This window comes from Schistocerca serialis, chromosome 1 (assembly GCF_023864345.2).
Source record: "Schistocerca serialis cubense isolate TAMUIC-IGC-003099 chromosome 1, iqSchSeri2.2, whole genome shotgun sequence".
NCBI lineage: Eukaryota > Metazoa > Arthropoda > Insecta > Orthoptera > Acrididae > Schistocerca > Schistocerca serialis.
In genome coordinates, this window is record NC_064638.1 from 627,378,851 (window position 1) to 627,402,564 (window position 23,714).

The window sequence follows — 23,714 nt, forward strand, 5'->3', positions numbered from 1 at the left end:
TTTTAAGTTCTAGGGGACTGATGACCTCAGCAGTTAAGTCCGAGCCATTTGAACCATTTGAATACCCATGAGCATGGCTTTCAGGCACGCTTTGGCGTAAACCTGTGGGCTTGAATCGTGGGAGGAGTGCTTTTGAGCCCTTAGTAGTTGTCGGACAAGTTGTACGCTCTCACGTATCCTATGTTTCTTTGCAATACTACACCTGAAGCATTAGCAAACGTTCCACTTTGTGTTTGGCGACAGCTATAGTTTTAGTACGATGGTGCACCTCCATAATTATGAATGAATGTATGTAGCTATTTAATTGAAGGAAATTAGAATTATATTTATACCTTCAGCTGCTAACGGGCGTTGATATATATCAGCGGGGACAGGTGAAAATGTGTGCCCCGACCGGGACTCGAACCCGGGATCTCCTGCTTACATGGCAGACGCTCTATCCACCTGAGCCACCGAGGGCACAGAAGACAGCGAAACTCGCCTCCCGCGAGACCCACATTCTCACCTTGTATGTCCACACACTACACTCGTAATGTCCCACCCCAACACACTCATTACTCGTGGAAGACATTCGTACCAAATCCCGTAAGAGTTCGGAGAATGTGTGTGCATCTGCACAGAAGAAGAAGGTCTTGGCTGGTGTTGCCAGAACTATACACTTACATCGATATGGTGTCTGTTGTTTCGGACACACACCAAATAGGAAATGCGAATAATGACTTACCTTGGAATCGGTAACTAGAATTCATATGACTCACACCAACTTCAGCAGCTGGGAAAATAACAAACCCTAGAATTGGTATGAAGAATTATTGAATTTGAGATTTCTTAATTTTAGGAATAAAAGAAAAGGCAAAATGCTAATTAAGTATCGTTGAATAACCGCTCAGCGCAATTAAAGCTAAAGTCTAGATTAGTTGTAGACTTTTACCGTTGTTACGTGTGGAATCAGCGAGAATTACGTTAGTAATCATCGTTGTCACTTTTTGCGAATATGTTACGAATTAGCTCTGGGGCTAGAAGGGAATTTTAAACAGCTGCGACCGGAACGAGCAGCAATCACATTTATGATCTTAAGTGTCAAAACTCTATCAGCGTGTTTTCGAAAATGTAGTGGATAACGACGCTTTCCTTAGGTTTACAATAGTAGTACGTATTAACTACCTGGCAGTCAATAAAGGAGCAATCAAACGCATGATCCTCGTCGCAGCTATTTTTACTCTTTCTTCTGTTCAAGTATTACCAAACAACTGACACACCGTCTTTTGTGCCAATCATACCTCAAGTCAAGCGCTGACAACATTCCAGCACGAAACACGTGAGTATGCCACTGGCTCTAGTCTTGACTTTTACCCGAAAATAGAGCAAAAACATCGAAATGGAAAACACTAAATACTTATGAAGGAAATTACCACATATGTGCTTCCAGAGCAGTAACAGATTGTGGCTCACAAGAACAATATAAGAAAGACAGAAAATTCAATTAGAATGCTAACAGTACAAACTATAATACACTATGCAACAACTAAAATGAGTAATGAACACATTACGAATAAAACAGGACATGCCATGTTCGAAACGCGTAGCTTCCCAAATCAGATCCCCGGTAATTTCCGAGACCTTTTGCCTATCGAAGCCGCGGGTTCCAAATGATAGATATCGAACGTGCGATTGTAAATCGATCACGCTACTGTGGTGGCAGGCATTATGATAAATTATTTGTGAGTTGATAGGGAAACCCAGACGATTCATGTTGGTAGTGAGTGGGATGTCTGGTGTTGTTGACGTTTCTTCGGCCGATTGCCTCACGGGGAAGAATCTAATTTCATGCTTATGCAATGCAGAAGATTGTTTGACTTTTTGTCGCAAATATGGACTAATACCGGATGAGGAAGGGAGGGACTGTGTACACTGTGGTGGGGCGAAGTGTATAAAAGTTCGTAACAAGATTTCTGATGCTGAAATAGCGCTACAATTTCATTGTGGAAAGTGTGGAAAACGAACGACTATCAAATTATTCATCCAGACCAGCGTAATTCTTCTATCTCGCTGGATTAGGGACTACACCCTGCAAGCAACAGCATCGGAGACTGACTTATCTACTAATACTGTGTGCGACTATTTCGGGTTTTGCAGAGAAGTGTGTTATGTAATAGCGACGAACGACAGTGTACCGATCGGTGGACCAATTAAAATTGTTGAAGTGGACGAATCGCACACATCAAGAAGGAAAAACCAGGGAGGACTACCTTCAAAGAATGAAATCACACATATTTGGGTATTCGGTGGCATAGAACGAGACTCCCGAAAGTGTTTTGTTATGAGATTGTTGTCCAGAGACAAGGAAACTTTAGTCGGTTTGATAAAGCACTTCATACTGCCCGGTAGTGTCTTGAAAGGAGGATATAAGATGAACATCAACAAAAGCAAAACAAGGATAATGGAATGTAGTCTAATTAAGTCGGGTGATGCTGAGGGAATTAGATTAGGAAATGAGGCACTTAAAGTAGTAAAGGAGTTTTGCTATTTGGGGAGCAAAATAACTGATGATGGTTGAAGTAGAGAGGATATAAAATGTAGGCTGGCAATGGCAAGGAAAGCGTTTCTGAAGAAGAGAAATTTGTTAACATCCAGTATTGATTTAAGTGTCAGGAAGTCATTTCTGAAAGTATTCGTATGGAGTGTAGCCATGTATGGAAGTGAAACATGGACGATAAATAGTTTGGACAAGAAGAGAATAGAAGCTTTCGAAATGTGGTGCTACAGAAGAATGCTGAAGATTAGATGGGTAGATCACGTAACTAATGAGGAAGTATTGAATAGGATTGGGGAGAAGAGAAGTTTGTGGCACAACTTGACCAGAAGAAGGGATCGGTTGGTAGGACATGTTCTGAGGCATCAAGGGATCACCAATTTAGTATTGGAGGGCAGCGTGGAGGGTAAAAATCGTAGAGGGAGACCAAGAGATGAATACACTAAGCAGATTCAGAAGGATGTAGGTTGCAGTAGGTACTGGGAGATGAAGAAGCTTGCACAGGACAGAGTAGCATGGAGAGCTGCATCAAACCAGTCTCAGGACTGAAGACCACAACAACAACAACAACTGCCCGGTAATAAAGTCATTACAGACGACTCTCATTCCTACAAGACACTGAAAGCTGAAGGATTCAACCACGAGTTCGCCAACCACTCTGTGGAGTTCGTGTCTTCGATGACCCCAGTATGCACACACAGAACATCTAGTGGCTGTGGAAATCTGTGAAATATTCCATAAGAAGATAAGGGCGCCCAGGAGGAAAAGACGAACTGTACTTGCTTCAGTTCCTCTTTTCCATAAGTTGAGATTGCAAGGAAAAGTTAACGCATGTGACACTCTACCCATATTTTTGCGTGACATTGGCAGAGTTTAACCAGGTTAGCGCAAAAAGGGAATGATTCGCGTAGCATACACATCAAATGGACTTTCTCATGACGACAACATCGACGATGACTGAGGTAAGTGTCTCCTTTGTAATTACAAGTATTTTATTAAAGCTCTTTTTTTTGTCGTTGCTGTAGTGACCACTATAAGCATGCTCACTCATAACGCCCGCCACCACAGTCACGTGATCTATTTACAAACGCACGTTCGAAATCTGTCGTTTGGAGCCCGCAGCTTCGATAAGCAAACATTCTTGGAAATTACCAAATCCCCTTCCTACCCCTCCCCTTCCCAATTCTCAAACTGTTACATATTACGAGAGAAAAAAAAAAGGATTTTATATTAAATATTTAATATACGAAAGTAAAAAAAACATCCAGGGGCAAACTTTAATATTTAATTCTACAACCTGTGACATAAATAATATTACATCACACCTTACGTCATTGGCAAAAGAAGACACATGAATTGACCCCAGTTAGCCTATGTAATAAACTTTGCGCTCTGTTTGAGAACTGGTCCATTAAAGGATCGCGTTTCTTTGTAGCCAAATACAAATGGAAGTGAGACAGATGGAATCCCCTACAGGGAAAGTACCAGACGAAAATTAAACTTGTGTTGAGGTGTTCGTGTGTGTGTGTGTGTGTGTGTGTGTGTGTGTGTGTGTGTGTGTGTGTGTGTGATGAAGACACCCGTATTCATACTAAATTAAGTAAGGAGGAGAGGGAGAGAGAGGGAGAGATGGTTCAAATGGTTCAAATGGCTCTGAGCACTATGGGACTTAACATCTGTGGTCATCAGTCTCCTAGAACTTAGAACTACTTAAACCTAACTAATCTAAGGACATCACACACATCCATGCCCAAGGCAGGATTCGAACCTGCGACCGAAGCAGTCGCGCGATTCCGGACTGAGCGCCTAGAACCGGTGATCTCAACAGAAATTGGTGTCCGAACGCTTGTAGCAGCTAATGTTAGTAACTGCTTTCTTACGTTTGGCGTAGACCATTAAATTGTAATAAACTTTCTGTGGAATCATTCGAAAGACATTGCGGCTACACACATGCAGCATTAGAATAGTTACGAAATTAAGGGAAATGATATTAAGGAACATGTAAATATTTTGCAAGAGGATGACAGATAACGAAAATTCCTAGAACAGTTTCGTTTTGACGGCTGTGGCAACGTTATACATAAAGGGACACAGAAATCAGCATAATTGAAAGGAACCAGACGAGATAGGGGAAAGTGTCCCAAAATGACATAGGAAGGCAAATCGACATGGTGACTACTTTTTGAATATTTCAGGTCAGAGGATGGCAATCCTTGGTTTACTCGGATGCTTGTGATGACACCAATATTACTGTTCAGAAACAGTTGTAGCTAGACAGGAATAATTATTTCTCTATAAGAAATAGTATTATGTGGACATCTTACAAATTAACTGTTTCTATTTGTAGCAGTATTTTGATTGTGATCTGCTACTATTCGAGAACATGACCACAGATTACTATTGTATTGGAGACGACTACACGGAGGTGACAAAAGCCATGAATAGAGATGAACACATACGCAGATGGCGGTAGTATCGCGTACGCAAAGGGGCGGTGCTGCATTTTTGTACTCAGGTGACTATGTGAAAAGGTTTTCGACGTGATTATAACCGAACGACGGGAATTAACAGACATTGACAGTGGAATTGTAGCTGGGACGTTACATTTCGGAAGTCGCTCGGAAATTTGATACTGCGACATCCACAGTGTCAAGAACGTGCCGAGAATACCACATTTCAGGCATTACCTCTCACCATGGTCAACGCAGTGGCCGACGGCCTCCACTTAACGACTAAGAGGAACGGTATTTGCGTAGAGTTGTCACTGTTAAAAGACAAACAACACTGCGTGAGATATCCGCAAAATTCAATGTGGAACGTGCAACGAACGTATCCGTTAGGACAACGTGGCGAAATTGTACTATGGCAGCAGACGAACAATGTGAGTGCCTTTGCTAGCAGTAGAACATAACCCCCTCCTGGGCTCACGACCATATCTGTTGGATCCTAAATCAAAGGGAAACCGTGGCGTGGTCAGATGAGTCCCGATTTATGTTGGTGAGAGCTGACGGCCAGTTTCTAGCGTGGCACAGGTTCACGAAGCCATGGACCCAAGATGTCAACATGCGCAAGCTTGTGGTGGCTCCATAGTGATGTGGGCTGTACACATGGAATGGACTGGGTATTCTGGTGCAACTGAACCGATCATTGACTGGAAATGGGTATTTTCGGCTATTTGGAGATATTTGTGGCCATCATGGACTTCATGTTTCCAAACAACGGTGGAATTTTTATGAATGACAATGCTCCAAGTCAACGGGCCACGATTGTTCGTTTGGTTTGAAAAACATTGTGGACAATTCGAGAGAATGATTTGGCTACCCAGATCACCCGACATAAATCTCATCGAGCATTTATGCGACATAAATGAGCTGTCAGTTCGTGCACAAAATACTGCACTGGTAACACTTCGCAATTATTTACGGCTACAGGGGCAGTATGGCTCAACATTTATGCAAGGGACTTCCAACGACTTGTTGAGTCCATGCCAAGTCGAAATGCTGCACTACGCCAGGCGAAAGCAGGTCCGACACGATACTACCAATTATTCGTTTGAGTGTTTTTCCATTTAAATAGATATTCACAAATTAAAACAGCCAGTAGCAACTGCATACCGTATTTTCGTGTACTTCTGAAATATTTTTAAAAGCAAACAGATCGTTACAGAATGAGAATATATTAAACCTGTCACTAGAATAGATAACATGGAGAGATGTAAAGCTTCTTTGAGATAAAATGCGTTTTAGGTGACACGAAGAGCACTTGTATGAGCAAAGTAGAGCAGCAAATCAGCCACTTCCCGTAACAGACCAGCGTACATTAAAACATTTGAAGTTTCTGGAGCTTATGACAGCAACCCACCTACAGACGGTGCAGAGACAGATCGTCATGAACATTCTCCAGTTTCTTCCAGTTCAAAAGTACCAAGACATGAAGAGCTGTAAGTGCAGTAAGAAGCTCATTTAAATTCCAAATCTGAAGGGAAAAGAGCTTCAGAAAGAAGATTAACTAGGAAAATCGAAACGAGCAGCGGTCTTCCATGATAGTTTAGCAATCCTACAGACAAAATTTGAACAAAATCTCAGATAACTGAATGGGGACCGTCTCTAAAAGTAGACCACTTCCCATGGGACCAGCCTTTTCTGAATTTGTCATTGAGTATCGCCGTCTCCAATGCACCACTAGAACTATTAATTTTTTGTGATACACACTTCGATTTCATCTGGATGAAGCGATTCTGAGATTTTGCAGTGTATCACAGTCGCCACTCGACCTACATATTTAGGGTTTTCTTTGCAATAGCCAAATTTTTCGTGAGGAAACTCTCTGTGTTGTTCATGTTCGTCATGATACTGTCGGAGAGTAGCAATTATACTTCTTTCAAAGTTCATTGCAGTCAGCTATTCACGTCAAGCCTTCAGTGCTTAAACCCGTTCCTTCTGATAAGTTATTTTAACATCCCCATGGTTCTTGCCTTAAGACTGTGTCAGAAGGATCGTTGGAGCTTAAGTAAATGGCGATACAAATACTATTCGTGATCAAAACTGAATAGTATGTATTTTACATGGGTCTCTTTACTATAAGAATATTCTCGTCTGGCAATCCTAAATTATAGCGAGGCTGCCGACACATGACTAACATAAGGTGGTTACGATTCTGACATTCAGCCACCTTGTTCATTACTTCACTAGTCAACCCAAACACACCGTATCGTAATCCGTATTTCATCCGCAGATGATGCTTCTGTTGTTTGATACCTTTGGCTTTCATCCTTTGTTTTATGTTGCACGAATTTTTAGAAAGTTTGTTTTTGTTTACCTGTCCTGTAACCAGTCTGTGACATATGAAAGTGTTAATTGTTATCTACAAGATGTTCACACTTGGTATCGAGTAAAATACTCCAAAATTTCGAAAAAGAACCACATCATTTATTCGATCGAAAAGATGTTATTATACATAACTAGAATATTTATTAAAGTACGAAGTGTTTAAGAAATTACAGAGAATTATGTACCTTTCCTAATAAGCTACCATATCTACACCATTTCTACACTTTCCGTACCTCTAGTATGAAATGCTTGCTGTACTATCTCACTGGATAAGTTTCTGATAACGGCTATTTAGACGAATCACAAACAAATTCGCCGGCCGGTGTGGCCGTGCGGTTCTAGGCGCTTCAGTCTGGAACCGCGTGACCGCTACGGTCGCAGGTTCGAATCCTGCCTCGGGCATGGATGTGTGTGATGTCTTTAGGTTAGTTAGGTTTAAGTAGTTCTAGGGGACTGATGACCACAGATGTTAAGTCCCATAGTGCTCAGAGCCATTTGAACCATTTGAACCACAAACAAATTCATGCAGGAGAAGGTAATCCAACATAGCGTACTAAAATATCTGTTGCATTTCACACCTGACCATTTAATATCGTATAAATTTAATTTTACATTACACTGACGTTTCTAGAGATTATGTAAAAGGTGCTCCAGACGAAATGGTCAGTATTCAGGGATATGACAATAACGATCATTCGGAGCAAAAAAGACTACTGAGCATGGGCTCTAAAATTCATACCTTAAGAGCTATGAGCACTTCTTCATCTTCGATACTATGAAACAAATCTCTTCTACTGCAAGGTCTTTGCTTTCCATATTTTAATAGGTGATAGTACGGACCAGAACAAAGAAAGTATGTCCAGTAAACGTAGGCTCTAAAATACATACTTTAAGTGCACTTGTTCATCTCCCTTTGTGTGAAACATAGCTTCTACTGATAACGTGGTCTTACCTCTTTAGGGATACATTTTAGATCACATCTTTAATAGACTTTTTCCTTCGAATGGTCGCTCATGGCATATCCCCTTATGTAAGATATTAAATATTAATCATTTGTGTGCTCATGAACAACAGTGGGACAAGAGGATCTAACTGTGACCAAGCAAGTAACATTTTCATTAATAAAATTTAAAATATTTTATGACATTATCTCCAATAACTTAGTTACTAATAACTCGCTTTTAAAATGTTGTCAGTGGTCTTGTCCTGGTTACTGCACATATCAAAAAAAGGTTTGCATCACCTCGCTTCCGAGAGTTCCAGAACCTGTACAGAAAATTGGAATAGAGATCAACATAAACATCATTTCCGCCCTTTTTATTCCTCATGAAACCACACATTGCATGTTGTACCACCATAAAGCGAGACCTTCAGAGGTGGTACTCCAGACTGCTGTACACACCGGTACCTCTAATACCCAGTAGCACGTCGTCTTGCATTGAAACATGTCTGTATTCATCGTGACATACTATCCACAAGTTCATCAAGGCACTGTTGGTCCAGATTGTCCCACTCCTCAACGGCGATTCAGCGTAGATTCCTTAGAGTGGCTGGTGGGTCACTTCGTCCATAAAAAGACCCTTTTCAATCTATCCCAGGCATGTTCGATAGTGTTCATATCTGGAGAATATACTGGTCATTCTAGTCGAGCGATGTCGTTATCCCGAAGGAAGTCATTCACAAGATGTGTACGATGGGGGCGTGAATTGTCGTCCATGAAGACGAATACCTTGCCAATATGATGCCGATATGGTTGCACTATCGATTGGAGGATGGCATTCACGTATCGTACAACCGTTACGGCGCGTTCCATGACCACCAGCAGCATACGTCGGCCCCACACAATGCCACCCCAAAACATCAGGGAACCATCACCTTGCTGCATTCGCAGGACAGTGCGTCTAAGGCTTTCAGCCTGACCGGGTTGCCTCCAAACACGTCTCCGACGATTGTCTGGTTGGGGGCATATGCGACACTCATCGGTGAAGAGAACATGATGCCATTCCTAAGCGGTCGATTCGGCTTGTTGTCGGTGTCGTGGATGCAAAGATGGACCTCGCCATGGACGTCGGGAGTGAAGTTGCGCCTCATACAGCCTACTGCGCACAGTTTGAGTCGTAACACGACGTCCTGTGGCTGCAGGAGAAGCATTATTCAACATGTTGGCGTTGCTGTCAGGGTTCCTCCGAGCCGTAATCCGTAGGTAGCAGTCATCCACTGCAGTAGTAGCCCTTGGGCGGCCTGAGCGAGGCATGTCATCAACAGTTCCTGTCTCTCTGTATCTCCTCCATGTCCGAACAAGACGCCTGGACATTTCCCTTGTTGAGAGCCCTTCCTGGCACAAAGTAACAATGCGGAAGCGTTCGAACCGCGGTATTGACCGTCTAGGCATGGTTGAACTACAGACAACATGAGCCTTGTACCTCCTTCCTGGTGGACTGACTGCAACTGATAGGCTGTCGGACCCTCTCTGTGTAATAGGCGCATCGTTGTTTTCATCAGCCGGCCGGTGTGGCCGAGCGGTTATAGGCGCTTCAGTCTGGAACCGCGTGACCGCTACGGTCGCAGGTTCGAATTCTGCCTCGGGTATGGATGTGTGTGTTGTCCTTAGGTTAGTTAGGTTTAAGTAGTTCTAAGTTCTAGGGGATTGATGACCACAGATGTTAAGTCCCATTGTGCTCAGAGCCATTTGAACCATTTTTGTTTTCATCTTTGGGCGGATTTAATGCTATCTCTGAACGGTCAAACGGACTGTGTTGGTGATACAATATCCGCAGTCAATGTCTATCTTCAGGATTTCCGGGAACCGGGGTGAAGGAAAACTTTTTTTGATGTATGTATTTCCAGTTCAAATAACACGATAATCTTATTGATAAGACTCACATTTTTTATACGTTTATAAACTCCAGGGAACTAACTTGGTCTGTGGTGCAATGTGTTATAAAATCTGTGAAAAACAGCCGTAAACTATATGGCAATGCGGGTAACACACAGTGTGTACAAGAACCAAGAGGAAACAATAAAATTGCAAGACCAAGAAGTGCTTGGATTAAAAACGGTGTGATACGGAATGCAGTCTTTCATACCTGGTGTTCAGTCTACACAGGGAAGAAGCTATGACGGAAATAAAAGAAAGGTTCAAGAGTGGGATTAAAATTCTGGGTGAAAGGTTATCAATGATAAGATTCGCTGATGATATTGGTATCGTCAGTGAAAGTGAAGAAGAACTGAAGTATCTGTGGAATGGCACAGATAGACTGATGAGTGCAGAACTAGAATTGAGAATAAACAAGAAAACGACAAAAGTAATGAAAAAAAGCAAAAATGAGAATTTCAGGCCGGCCGAAGTGGCCGTGCGGTTAAAGGCGCTACAGTCTGGAACCGCAAGACCGCTACGGTCGCAGGTTCGAATCCTGCCTCGGGCATGGATGTTTGTGATGTCCTTAGGTTAGTTAGGTTTAACTAGTTCTAAGTTCTAGGGGACTAATGACCTCAGCAGTTGAGTCCCATAGTGCTCAGAGCCATTTGAACCATTTGAGAATTTCAAGGAGCTTAACATCAGGATTGGTGATCACGAAGTGGACGAAGTTATGGAATTCTGGTGTCTTGGAAGCAAAATAACCTATGACAGATGAAGCAAAGAGGACATAAGAAGCAGACTAAGGCAGGCAAGGAGTGAATTCAAGATCAAGAGAAGTCTACCGATATCTGAGAATGTACGATCAGAATAGGGCATTGTATGATAGTGAAACATGATCAGTAGGAAAACCGGAGCAGAAAAAAAATCGAAGAATTTGAGATGTCCTGTTGTAAAAGCATGTTGAAAATTAGATAAACTGATAGGGTAGATACTAGGAAGTGGTTCGCCGCAGAAATGGTGAAGGGATTGCATAAAAACACCGACAAGAAGAAGTGGCAGGATGATAGGACATGTGTTAAAGAACCTATACATGGAGACCGACCTGTAGAGGGTAAAAATCGTAGGGGAAGATAAAGAATTGTTGTTGTTGTTGTGGTCTTCCGTCCAGAGACTGGTTTGACGCAGCTCTCCATGCTACTCTATCCTGTGCAAGCTTCTTCATCTCCCAGCACCTACTGCAAACTACATCCTTCTGAATCTGTTTAGTGTGTTTATCTCTTGGTCTCCATCTACGATTTTTACTCTCCACGCTGCACTCTAATATTAAATCGGTGATGCCTTGATGCCTCAGAACCTGTCCTACCAACCGATCCCTTCTTCTAGTCAAGTTGTGCCACAAATTTCTCTTCTCCCCAATTCTATTCGATACCTCCTCGTTAGTTATGTGATCTACTCATCTAATCATCACCATTCATCTGTCCCACCACATTTCGAAAGCTTCTATTCTCTTCTTGTCTAAACTATTTATCGTCCATGTTTCACTTCCATACGTGGCTACACTCCATACAAATACTTTCAGAAACGACTTCCTGTCACTTAAATTTATAATCGATGTTAACTAACTTCTCTTCTTCAGAAACGCTTTCCTTGCCATTGCCAGAGTACATTTTATATCCTCTCTACTTCGACCATCATCAGTTATTTTGCTCCCCAAATAGCAAAACTCCTTTACTACTTTAAGTGTCTCATTTCCTAATCTAATTCCCTCAGCATCACCCGACATAATTCGACTACATTCCATTATCCTCGTTTTGCTTTTGTTGATGTTCATCTTATGTCCTCCTTTCAAGACACTGTCCATTCTGTTCAGCTGCTCTTCCAGGTACTTTTCTGTCTCTGACAGAATTACAATATCATCGGCGAACCTCAAAGTTTTTATTTCTTCTCCATGGATTTTAATACCTACTCCGAATTTTTCTTTTGTTTCTCTTACTGCTTGCTCAATATACAGATTGAATAACATCGGGGATAGATTACAACCCTGTCTCACTCCCTTCCCAACCACTGCTTCCCTTTCATGCCCCTCGACTTTTATAACTGCCATCTGGTTTCTGTACAAATTGTAAATAGCCTTTCGCTCCCTGTATTTTATCCCCGCCACCTTCAGAATTTCAAAGAGAGTATTCCTGTCCACGTTGTCAAAAGCTTTCTCTAAGTCTGCAAATGCTAGAAACGTAGGTTTGCCTTTCCTTTATCTGCCTTCTAAGATAAGACGTAGGGTCAGTATTGCCTCACGTATTCCAACATTTCTACGGAATCCAAACTGATCTTCCGCGAGGTCAGCTTCTACCAGTTTTTCCATTCGTCTGTAAAGAACTTGTGTTAGTATTTTGCAGCCGTGACTTACAAAACTGATAGTTCGTTAATTTTCACAACTCTCAACACCTGTTTTCTTTGGGATTGGAATTATTATATTCTTCTTTTTCGAATTTTGCGTGTCTCATACATTTGGCTCACCAGATGGTAGAGTTTTGTCAGGTCTGGCTCTCCCAAGGCTATCAATAGTTCTAATGGAATGTTGTCTACTCCCGGGGCCTTATTTTGACTTAGGTCTTTCAGTGACCTGCCAAACTCTCCCTCCACGCGCTATCATATCTGCAATTTCATCTTCATCTACATCCTCTTCCATTTCCATAATATCGCCCTCAAATACATCGTCCTTGTATAGACCTTCTATATACTCCTTCCACATTTCTGTTTTCCCTTCTTTGCTTAGAACTGGGTTTCCATCTGAACTCTTGATATTCATACAAGTGGTTGTCTTTTTTCCAAAGGTCTCTTTAATTTTCATGTAGGCAGTATCTATCATACCCCTAGTGAGCATAAATTTAGGTGAAAGGGGAAAATTTGTACAGTTAAATTCCGAAAATTTTGTCTTAGTATTAAGTTCTACAGGCCTAGTCACATTAATGTGGCGACCTGTCAAAAGTCTAAATTACCACCTTTTGCAGAGCGGACGTGCACGGAAGAGAGTCAGAGAGTTTCTCGGTATTACCGACGGTATGTAGAGCGATGCCGACTACAGTGCTGTGGTCAGCTGCACTAGACTTCATGGTTTGAAGATCCAGGGCGCGAACACTCCGATCGTGGTGGTGCCTCAGATTCTCGACTGGATTCGAATCCGGGGAGTTTGTGGTGAGAGGAGTACAATAAACTGATATTGGTGCTCTCAGAACCCATCCACATACACTGCGAGCTGTGTTACTCTTTGCGTTGTCCTGGTGGTAAGTGGCATCGTGCCGAGAAAAAGAAATTGCATGTATAGATACACATTGTCTACAAGGATAGAAGCATACTTGTGTCTTTCAGAACGACGAATTCACCCAGAAATGCCACAAAATCATTCCCAAGACCATAACCCTACCTCCTCCGGCTCCGCCGATAACAGCTGTCGGCATGGGTACATGACCCAGGCGCCTGTTGCGGAGGCACCGACACAGCTACGTTCGCTGTGCGGTCGTTGAGGAGACAATATTGGTAGCCATCGGCTCATATGTGCGGTCAGCTGCTCAATAGCTGCACGTCTGTTCGCTCGTACACTTAGGAGCTACGCGAATAGTTTACAAACTTAGCCGTTTCGGAAATACTTCCACATTTGGACGAAAGCCAATGACCATGCCATTTTAATGTACAATAAATAACTCCGTTTGCGCCTTATGACAGAGACTGCGTTGTAATTCCCCCCCCCAAGGTCGACACTCTTTATACGCCCTCCACTGCTAGTGCTGCCACCTGCAGTCTGTGTGTGGCTATTGCACGTAGACGTGGAACACAGCTGGCGGTCACATTAATGGGACGGGACGATGTACGTTTGAGTGAATAATTGCGGCAAGACTGAAAAAATATTACAGATTGTTGAAAAATTTGCATTGTGCACATTCTTTAAACCTTGCCATTTGATTCACTATTTTTCGTCCAGGCCGCCACACATGGTTGTCAATAAATTTTATTTTGACAATATTTCTGTCAGTTTCAAATGACTTTATCTCCTTCCGGGATCTTGTCGCCCAGTGGCTTTTTTAGAAAACCCGCAAATTTTATTACTTTTGAGTTTATGATTTTTGAGGTGTATGGAGTTAAAGTTTGCCGAAAGTCCTTAACTTTTAAACTTGTGCGTCACAAAACGAAAGCCAAATTCATACTTGCGCTAACCACCGTTTGTAAGAGCACTCTTTTCCCTAGAAAACATCAAAATCTCACAATTGATCTTTTTTTCATGAAAGTCTACAATTATCGACTAAAGTTTCGATGCATATCACTATTTTGGGAAAGTGTCATCGAACTCGATTGTCAAACACTTGAACAATAACATTGTTTATCACGGTAGGTTTACTGTTAAAATTCCGAGAGAGATCCTTCCATGAAGATTCAACGTGTTGTTGCATGCTTCATATGTTTCGCGGAGCGACTGTAACCGGAGAATCAGAGAAATTTCAGCTCATTCAGTGGCTTATGACTTTCGTTCTTACCTTGTAGCACTAGCGAATGGAACAAGAAAGTGAATAATTCTAATATAGACGAAGTGCCCTCCGCCACATACCTCGGGCAGAGCCTGCATTACCCGTACGTAGATTTAGATGCTCTCGAATTTTCCTACTTTCGCGTCACTCGTATCAGGATAAACATCAAATACTTCGTGAAATAGGGGTTCAAATTGAATACTAAAAGAAAGAAAAAAAAACTCTAAGACGCTGAATTTAAGCGCAACCTAACTGGCAGTCTGAAAGAACCTTTAAGATTAAAAAAAAGGAAAAAACGCAGTGTACGCGTTAAACAGACGAAGAAAATGTTCAGAGAAAAATTTCCAAAGAAACGTCGTGCGGTTTGCGTTGCCCTTCTCGACATTAATCGGAACTAAATTGGTTTTATGATGATTTTAGGGATTTAGAGAAGCCGTTACGGATCTTAAGACTGTGCGGAAAAGAAAGAAACCACTAGCTTCTCTTTCTGCACTTCGGGAAATGCTGCCTTCAGCTCATACACAAGGACCTATGAAATCATAGCTGTTAAACTGCTCTCTTAGATTCGTTTCATATTATTTAACTTGTATTTCCTGTCACTCTCAACCATTTGTAATTTAGCTTTGTACTTCGTTTTTGTCTCGATTCAGTGGTATACAATTAAATTAAAGTATCAACTTTTCCAGTGAGCAACTAATCCTATACATACAGGGTGATTCAAAAAGAATACCACAACTTTAAAAATGTGTATTTAATGAAAGAAACATAATATAACCTTCTGTTATACATCATTACAAAGAGTATTTAGAAAGGTTTTTTTTCACTCAAAAACAAGTTCAGTGATGTTCAATATGGCCCCCTCCAGACACACGAGCAATATCAACCCGATACTCCAACTTGTTCCACACTCTCTGTAGCATATCAGGCGTAACAGTTTGGATAGCTGCTGTTATTTCTCGTTTCAAATCATCAATGGTGGCTGGGAGAGGTGGCCGAAACACCATATCCTTAACATACCCCCATAAGAAAAAATCGCGGGGGGTAAGATCAGGGCTTCTTGGAGGCCAGTGATGAAGTGCTCTGTCACGGGCTGCCTGGCGGCCGATCCATCGCCTCGGGTAGTTGACGTTCAGGTAGTTAAGGACAGATAAGTGCCACCTATCAGGAGGTTTAACACCATACTTCGTTCGAAATTCACGCTGAACAACTGTCGTCGATTCACTTCTGCCGTACTCAATAACACAAAAAGCTTTCTGTTGAGCGGTCGCCATCTTAGCATCAACTGACGCTGGCGCCTAGTCAACAGCGCCTCAAGCGAACAAATGTTCAACTAAATGAGACTTTATAGCTCCCTTAATTCGCCGACAGATAGTGCTCAGCTCTGCCTTTTGTCGTTGCAGAGTTTTAAATTCCTAAAGTTGTGGTATTCTTTTTGAATCACCCTGTATATTACGTACATTTTATTCTTCCAAATTTTCTTTCACTCTTTGTCCTCTGTATGAATGATGGAGTATGTCTGTGCGTTGAATTTGTCTTTTATGTGATAGCAGCGGAGCACATGCCTGTCTGCTGTGGTAGCAACAGCGTAGCCAGTGGAGTTTTCTCAGTCAAGGCAAAGAGATTTGTACTCTTTCGGTAATCATTTGACAGTAGTTAAGTCGGCGGTGTAAGTTCGTTACAGGGAGAGCGTGGCTCTCGTTACTCGGAACTGAACATCTGGTCAGTGAAGATGGTACTCTTAAGAGCGACATGGCGCTGTTGAATGTGTTAATGTGTGATGGTGTGTAGCTGTTCTAACTGACGTAGACGTATGATTTGCTAATTCAGTTTCAAATTCGGTAGTCGAATTATTATATTTTTCAGAGTTTAATCACAAGTATATTTTCTGTATGTAGTGCACCTTTAAAACTCAATTGTCTGATCTCTCATTTAATTGGAGTGTATTCTGAACTTTTATGGTGTGTATGTGTTTTATTTCATCTATTTTCCATTTCGTGTCAATTTTAAGATTGTGCATCTTTGTACATAGGACGTGGTGGTAATTTGACAGTGCGTAATTTCAGTGCCACCTTGAATAAGTTTCATTCTTAGTTTTTTGTCGTATTTTACTGCCGTTTGTCTCTATACAGTTTACCTTAGTGTTCTTGAAGTTTTCATGATTCTTAGGATTCTGCTGTGTTCATGAGCACTAGTTTTCTACGACAGCGTACCTTAGTTTCATGTGCAAGCTGATCTAGATGAATTTCCTTGTCGGAAAAGATTCCGTGGTGTACATTTTCACAATAATCCAATCATAGCGATATTGATGAATCTCTGAGCCTTTGACTTACGGTGATGGCAAAATTCTTCTTATCTCTATTTTTGTCTTTGTGAATCGTGTATGTTTGTGTGAACGTTTCCCATGCCTGTCTAAGATATCCTTATCATCTACCAACGCAGTGTACCACAGCACTCAGTATAACAATAATAATAATTATTATTATTATATAACTGAGTTAAATAATTAAATAACAGGCAACAGCAAATAAAAGTTAAAAGTTACTTCGTGGATATTTAATATGATGTCTTATTTCAGTAAACTGTGTTAAATTGTGATGACTGTTTCTCAAACTAACTCATCCCCTTTTGTAAAATTATTTTAATACATTCAACCTGGCGTTTCTGAAGTGCAAAATGCAGGCCATATATTTGTAGACTTTAGTCTCATTATCTTATATTTTGGTTGAGGCCTAAGCTCTTGCGTACTCTGTATTATTTTACTTATCTTTTTTACCGAAATTGTTCCCATACGCTCATTCCATACATTCACTTGCCTCTGTTTATTGATATGTATTACGTTTGTAATGTTTATCTATTAAGTAATTAATTCAGTTCTTTTTTATACTAAATTTTCAAATTTTCGTCAAACTGGGTGGTGACTCAGCGAAATTGTTTGATACACAGAACTTACCAGAAGACTGCAGAGTTCCGCGTTTTCTAGCTTCTCCGGTTTCTGTTTGCAAATCACTTCCCAGTTAACCATTCATCCGTTAAAAATCACTTATGTCGCGAGCCTGTATGCGAACATAATTGGAGCTTAAGAGAAACAGTCTGTAGGTAGGATGTATTAATCGCAAGTGTGTGTGGGTTCGGTGAAGAAAGTCATTTCTGATAACAGATCACGATTTAGGTCGAAGTTCTGGGAGCATATGCTGTCCAGGAGAAAAATTAAACCATTGTATGTATATCTCACTATACCATGTTTCATCCCTAGGGAAATGGGGAAAATTTGTCATTTATATTGCAATTGTAATCACCGGTTATGGGGCATCCATATAGATCAATTTCAGGACATACTGAATCGGTTACGAAATGGGACGACTATGCTCCCTTCTGATTTAGTACTACAAAACAAAGAGCCGCCAAGTAAGGCAAAAGACGTGGTTCCTTTGCCTTCTCAACCGAGATTGAGTCGTATTGAAATTCTGTACTTTGCAATGCAAAACATTAAATGTGCAGTTGAGACTAGAGTCAAAGCTTACAAAAAGAACATTAGAAAGATTGTATTTCATATAGGTCAGAAGGTTTGGATCGGGAATCATAAACTATCCAACAAGCGATTTGCCCTGTGAAGAAATTTTTCAGTTTGTGCAGTGGTCCATAAAGCGTGAAACGGATCCCACATGGAAATGTACTGGAAGTTGAGACACTTTGGACACAAAATTCGGAAAACCTGCATCATACTTCAAATATTAAACCATTTTTTGAGTGAGCAGCGCACAAAATAGGGGAGAGAATATGGCAACTGACGAACATTTTGATGTTTGTATGTAATGGTGCTCTACAGGTATATGCAGGGTGTCCCAGCTATCTTGTCCACCCAAAATATCTCTGGAACAATAACAGCTATTGGAAAAGGACTCTCACCGGTATCAATGTAGGGTTGGGGCCCATGAATGTACATATTTGGAAACATTCTAAAACGAAAGCATGTGTGTTTTTCAACACAAACTTACGTTTTTTTTAAATGGACCGCCTATATTTTTTCTTCAGCAATCCATAGCATGACAAAGCACATACACAATGGCGTTGATTGCATCGCAATATTCCCATTACATCCCGAGATATTAAGACGCGAAGTTGACGCTTGAAGCACCCGACATGCGCTGCTAGCGCACGTCCTGAGGCTCAGGCGTGAACCCCATGCTGCCCGTAATCGCGATGTGATTGACATGCGTAATCACACTTCCATACTTATCAAGAGGTCCGAAACGAATAATACGGTCTGCTGCCATCCTGCATTAACGTCGTACATTCCAGCAGGTATTTATCCCATAGGCTACGGGTGATGCGGTTCTGTAACATATCTGTGTACCGCAACGTTAGTCACAAAGTTAACTTCGCTTATCGTTAATCCGTTACTAAAAAGAAAATGCCGTTCAACGTTAAAACTTTACCGTAGATCCAGCGCAAGTGACAGTTAATCATTCACTCGTAATAGTAAAATTCATGTTGATGGTTTTAGTGAAACGAGCAAGTGGACTAAAAGTTTTACCGTTGTTTCGGACTTCTTGATAAGTATGGAGGTGTGATTACACATGTCAATCACATAGCGATTACGGGCAGCATGGGGTTCACGCCTGACCCTCAGGACGTGCGCTAGCAGCGCATGTCGGGTGTTTCAAGCGTCAACTTCGCGTCTCAATATCACGGGATGTAATGGGAATATTGCGATGCAATCAACGCCATTGTGTATGTGCTTTATCATGCTATGGATTACTGAAGAGAAAATATAGGAGGTCCATTTAAAAAAACATAAGTTGTGTTAAAAAAACACATATGCTTTCGTTTTAGAATGTTTCCAAATACGTACATTCATGGGCCCCAACCCTACATTGATACCGGTGAAAGTCGTTTTTCAATAGCTGTTATTGTTCCAGAGATATTTTGGGTGGACAAGATAGCTGGGACACCCTGTATATATATATATATATATATATATATATATATATATATATATATATATATATATATATATATATATGTGTGTGTGTGTGTGTGTGTGTCAGTCTTTCATGAATTTATTCATAGTGTCAGAGTGACAAGTGCTTTCCATTTGTAATTTTTTCCTGTGATTTGCTTTGTATCAGTGTGGTACAGAATCTCATTACGGTTCCCGGTATGATCTGTATGAATTTCCTTTTGTGCCTGGGTAACCATAATTTTTGCGATGTTTAAAGAATGATGTTCAAGCAGTTTTCCACAAACCAGTGGACGTGAACGCCACAGAGGAACAATGGGGAAAAAAAACATGGTGGCATTGGTTTGGATATCAAAATAATGGTTTTCAAATGGTTCAAATGGCTCTAAGCACTATGGGACTTAACATCTGAGGTAATCAGTCCCCTAGATTTAGAACTACTTAAACCTAACTAACCTAAGGACATCACGCACAGCCATGCCCGAGGCAGGATTCGAACCTGCGACCGTAGCAGCAGCACGGTTCCAGACTGGAGCGCCTAGAACCGCTCAGACACTAGTGGCCGGCTAATGGTTTTCCTTCTTGTTTATGTATGGTTATCATAGTGGTTACATCTGTTTGCAGTAAATTGTTATATTTATGTACATTGTTGTGAGTGGGAATGTAGTTATTGGTAAATAACGGACTATGTTTGCAGATAGCAGCGTCACAGGATCCACTCATTTTCGTTACCAAATCTTGTATAAGACAGATCCTGACCAATTTCTCAATACAAATAACGTATTCTGTCCAAAGTATGTAAGAATTCTCTTTATTGTCTAAGTTTTGAGTATCACTCCAGTAATGTTAAAAGAGCTTATGTATGGTTTTTGTTAACATTTTTCTCATACAGGTAATCTTCTGAGAAGTGAATTCAGTTTTTCTTTTCCGAATGCTTGATAATTTTGCCATATAAGTTTTCTTATTTCTTTCAATCTATTTTATTAAAAAGAACCCACTTGCAAAGCAATTTTTGGGGCAGTTTCTCATGTATTAGTTTTAAGTCAGTAGCAGAAATTACCTTTGTAAATTTTGTAATGCCTGTATATGATGTTATCGTGTGATGTTTCTCAGCGCAGTTTGAAACGAGCTCTGCGAACCAGCAGTATCTGCCAGAGGTTCTGCGACAGAGAGCATGGAATTTGCAGTAAGCGCCGGATTTCCCAGGAGTGCTCATAGCAGGTGGAACCCATCCAGTGGCGAGAAAAGCAGACCAGCAAAGGGGGACAACCCCACCCAACACCGCACGATGGCGCCATACTTAAGGGTCGTTGCTACCTGCCAAGTCAAGGTCTATGGCTGAACCCGTGTCTGCGGGAGGGATGTCAACTGGTAGACACTCTCACCCAAACTCGGCAAGGGCTATGTCTACAGGCAATTTCACCTCGACTGATGTTTCTGCTGCCAAGGACAACAAACAGAAAAGGCACTTCACGCCTGCCTTGCACAGAGGTCCCATAGACAATCGCATTCGGATTACAATTCGAAGCCACTAATGACGAATGGTGGCGGTGCACCTTGTGGCCACGACTTGCATGACTGATGGGGGAGCTGGTGGAAGCAGGCAGCTCACATCCAACAACTGAGTGTATACTCAATGAACTGATAGTAAAACAGCGCATGAGTGTTTCTCATTTCCCCTAATGTGTTTTCCTTGTTTGTCGATCTATTGACACTTCGGATATAGCCAAGAGACATCATAAAATTTGCTTATTGTCTGATCCTTCATTTTCTTTGTCTCACAAATTTTTGCAACAAAATGTGACAGTGTAATACCATTTGCCTAATACATTACATCTCCGGTATAAACTTACTTTCCCCAAATTATTTTTTTACAGTAATATACCATTATCTTCCCTTGTATGATGTATTACCTTCGTTGAACTATCAAACTGCGCACAATGGTGCTATGAACTGTTTTATTTCTTATTTATATTTTTATAAATCTCGCGATAACTGTAGCCCTTTTTGATCTGCCTTTTATGTTATTGATCTCTGTTCAGTAGGCCTATATACCTATACAAATGATTTCCTTATGTCTCTGCTTAGGATCAGTTTTTATTTCGGTATATTCTGATATCATGTATTCTGTAATGTTTTATAATTTCATTCATGTTTCATCTTAACTCTAGATTTTTTTCTGTAACACGACTGAAATGATTGTGTTCTCAGTTGTACATACAAATTATATAATTTTCAAATCCTGTTGTTACGACTGGTCGTTCATAATTTAGTTGTGTACTTAGTTTTTGTCCCCTTTCAGTGGTGTACAAGTACATTAAAGTATCAGTTTTTCCAGGAAGCAACTAATCCTATGTATATTACCTACGTTTTGTGTTTCCAAATTTCCTTTCTCTTTTTGTCCTCTCTATGACTGAGTCATTGAGTGTTACGTTGAATTTGTCTTTTATATGATAGCAATACGTCATCTGGATGTTCGATGTGGTAGCAACAGTGCAGCAAACGTAGCTTTCTCACTGAATGCAAGGAGATTTGCACCCTTTCGGTAATCATTCGACAATAGTTAGGTTGGTGGCAGAAAGGACCCCTCCAGTCTCATCAGGCTACCTGGGGAGAGGTTCGTTACAGGGAGCGCATGTTCTCATCACTTGGTACTGAATCTTTGATAAGCGAAGATGGCAGTCTTAAGAGTGACATGGCGCTGGTGAGTTTGTAAACGTGTGATGGAGTGTAGCTATTCTAACTGATGTACTTGTTTGTTTTTCTAATTCAGTTTCAAGTTCGGTAGTCGGGTTCCTATATCTTTCAGAGTTTATAGTCATATGTATATTTTCTGTGTTTAGTAAGTTTGTGCGTTTCTTACTTCGTGTAACCAGATGATCGTTACTCCAGTGCAGGTTTAAAATTCAGTTGCCTCACTCCCCTTTTAAATGGAGTGTATGTGTGTACTCTTCTCGAGTGTAAGTATTTTATTTCTTATAATTGTCAGTTTTAAGACTTTCTAGCTTTGTTCATACCACGTGGTGGTAAGTTCACTGTGTGTAATTTCAGTACCATCTTGAAGAAGATTTATTCTTAATTGCTAGTGATACTTTATTCCTGTGTTTCTATACAGTTTACATCTGTGTTCTCAAAGTTTTCACAAGTCTTAATAATTCTATTTTCTTCATGAATATTCACGGTATTTGCGTGTGCAGCATATCAGGTTTCATGTGCAAGATGATGCAGATAAACGTCCGTATCAGAAAGTGATCCATGGTATTCATATGCTCAATAATCCAGTCATAGGATGTTGATGAACCTCTGAGCCTTTGACTTATTATGATGGACAAAATTAATTTTATCTCTATTCTTGTGTTTGTGAATAACATATGTTTGTGTGTATTTTTCCCACCTACGTCTAAGATTTGCTTTTTATCAATCGCCACGGTGTACATCAACACTGAGTATAGTAATAAGCGATTTAATTAAATAACAGGCAATGACAAATCAAAGATAAAAGTTACTTTTTTGAATATTTCATGTGATGTCTTATTTCTATAAACTTTGTTAAATGGTGATGAATGTTCCTCAAACAAACCCTTTTTGTAAGATACCTTATTTTTTGGTTAAGGGTTAAGCTATTGCTTGCTCGGAATTCTATGATTTATCGTTTGTACCTAAATTGTTCCCATATGCTCACTCCATATACTCCCTTGGATCTTTTTATTAATATTAACTCGTTAGTAATGCTTACCAATTCAGTGATTAATTGAGTTCCTTTTTAAATTAAATGCTCCCAATTTTTATTAAATTGGGTGGCGATCCAGCGAAATTTTGTGATACACGGAACTTCACAGCAGACTGATGAGTTCCACTTTGACTGACTTCCCCAGATTCTGTTTGCAGATCTCTTCCAATTTACCCATTCATCCAGTAATAACCATTTATACTGAGATGAGCTTACTAAAGGAAGAAGTGAGCCACAAAAGCAAACAATTCTAGATATGCAACCTGCTATCCCGGTGTGTCA

General features: G+C 40.7%; 1 non-coding gene across 1 annotated transcript; it reads right to left on the bottom strand.

The window, feature by feature from the left end:
- Positions 1-385: 385 nt before the first annotated feature.
- Positions 386-460, bottom strand: Trnat-ugu (transfer RNA threonine (anticodon UGU)). The gene has a single exon. It is a non-coding gene; the product is annotated as a tRNA-Thr (tRNA).
- Positions 461-23,714: the final 23,254 nt, after the last annotated feature.